General features: G+C 35.9%; 1 long non-coding RNA gene across 1 annotated transcript in view; it reads right to left on the bottom strand.

Annotated features, from left to right (window-relative positions):
- Positions 1-2,500, bottom strand: part of LOC124423329 — a 101,776-nt gene that overhangs the window by 97,976 nt on the left and 1,300 nt on the right. The window lies entirely within an intron of this gene.

The following is a 2,500-nucleotide window of genomic DNA, read 5'->3' as shown; positions in this document are numbered from 1 at the left end:
ACTGCGAGATAGATAGATAGATAGATAGATAGAGAAAGAGAGAGAGAGAGAAAGAGAGGAAAAGAGAGAGAACAGAGCAACTACAGCAACGCGTGCACGTTAAATCTTTATCACTACATAACTCGCACCATTCGGCTTCTCTCCCATCTCCATAATTTATTTTTCACATACATAGAGCATATTCACATATACGTTAAGTAAATACATGTGCTAGCACGCGTGTGTGTATTTATATGAACATGAGAGTATGCATGTGCGTGTACTCGCATGCCTGTGCACGTCTATGCTCGAAGTGCCACGCGTATTATGCCAGCTGTGTTTATCGTAATATCGGTAAAGCGCAATCGTCGCGTTCACCAGTGTAAATTTATACGAGTCTCGCGGGTTAAATATTATACTGTATATTTCGATGGGGTGATTGAAATAAAAAGAGAAGAAAAAAAGAGGGAGGGTAATAGGGAGTGAGGGAGAGAGGGAGAAGGAGAGAGAGAGAGAGAGAGAGAGAGAGAGAGAGAGAGGGAGAACAAACATGGAAAAAGGAAAGAAAAAAACGGAAACGAAAAAGAAAAAAAAAGAAAAAAATCAACATAAAATAAAATACATGATAAATGAAAAGAAGCTTTATGGATTTGCGGTTATGCTTTTTTGGCACCTCTTTTTCTTCTCTCTCTCTCTCTTTTTTTTTTAATGCTTTTTTTCCTTTTTTTTTTTTTATCGTTCGTCCTCATGCCCCGAAATACCTTCCACAAAATTGTACATTGAATTTGACATGATACCTATCAACGTATTTGTAAAATAATAATTTATTGGTCGTACATGGAAGATGAATTCTATTTCCACTCTCTCTTTATTTCTTTTTCTTTTTTTTCTTTTTTTTTCTGTTTGTTTGTTTTTTACATCGAAACAGACACATTTACAAGCGAACGAGTTCTTTGTTTGTTCGTTCGTTTGCTTTCTTTCTTTTTCTTTTTTTTTATGGTCATGATCGTGCAAATAATCAAATAGATTTGAAACAATCTACATTAATAATTATTATTGTATTCGATTGGACGACGTGCCTAAGGCTTGATGTTTATACGAGATACAAGTCTATCCATCTTTACGGAGAAAACTACGTTTGAAACGATAAAAAGGAAAAAAACAAAAAAAAAGGAGTGAGAAAAAAAGAGAAAAAGAAGAAGAGAGAAATCCCTTTCCTGTTTGGAAGGGTCGAACGTGCCAAATATGGTTCCACTTGACCTCGCAAGCCAGCCAGCCAGGCCATCGTTCGTTCTCGTCGTTCACGCCGCCGGCAGCGAAATTACCGTGCAAACGCAATTGCAAACGCTCGCGAAAATACGATTCAAAAGGGTAGAGCAAGAGGAGAAGAAAGAAGAGGGTAGAAAGGTTCGAGAGAGTAGCAGCATTCACGTTGGTGTCTTCTTTGAAGAAAGAAAGAGATAGAAAGAGATAGAGAGAGAGAGAGAGAGAGAGAGAGAGAGAGAGATAAAGAGAAAAGATGAACGCAAAAGAGGGAGAGAATCATCCGACCGACAAAACGACGTTCAAACTGAATTTCACGAGAGTTTTGCGTTATTCTCCGTGACTTTTATAATAGACTTCCGCGTTGACCGGGATAAAAATAATAAATAAAAATAATATAAATATGAAACAAGATGGAAAGGTCAAAAATAGAAGGAAAGGATTTTAACGGGTTGAACGATGAACGATAGAAAATCTCCTCTTGTATATACGTACATACGTATGTATATATATATATATATATATATATATACACATATATAAGTACGTTTGTGTGTATATATGTATGTATGTATGAGTGTACGTACGTATTGAATTTAGGAGAAAAATTTATTCACAAGAATTATTTTCCATGCATTTCCCACCCCCCTTTCCCTCCCTCCCCCCACCCTTCCGTCCGCTCGTTATCAAACTCCCTTTAAAACGATCTGAAAATCTTTGCTACGTGATCGATATATAAAATCGACTCGTCATACTCTTTTTTTATTAACATTATTATATGCATTTAATTCGTCATTTGCGCCGACTGCATGTCATTTGCAATGAATATAACAAGAGATTACGTTTCGTCTGAAGGAACGTGTTAAATAATTTCGATCGAAGGACATAAAAACTTAAAGTATATATGTATGTGAAAAAAGAAGAAGAGAAAAGAAAATATATAAAAATAAAAACAACACGAGGAGAAAGGAAAAGTAGGACAAGTAGGAGAAAAAAATGAGGATGAAAAAAATCATACGGCAGTCGACGCATTAACGTACAACGAATAATTTCTATACGTTTGTTCCTTCTGATCGAACAACCAACCCTCCCATCATCACCCTCCACCCTTAACCTCATACACCTCGTACCCTCCCATTATTATACTTTTTCCTTTTCTCTCTCTCTCTTTCTCTTGTTTTTCTTTTTTTTTCTCTTTTCTTTCAGTTGCACATTTTCTTAAACACGTACAACAATGTGAAAAAAAGACATAGATTAA

Source organism: Vespa crabro, chromosome 4 (assembly GCF_910589235.1).
Source record: "Vespa crabro chromosome 4, iyVesCrab1.2, whole genome shotgun sequence".
NCBI classification, from domain to species: Eukaryota; Metazoa; Arthropoda; class Insecta; order Hymenoptera; family Vespidae; genus Vespa; species Vespa crabro.
The sequence above is the reverse complement of the archived record's forward strand: the minus strand, read 5'-3'. Positions and strand labels throughout refer to the sequence as shown.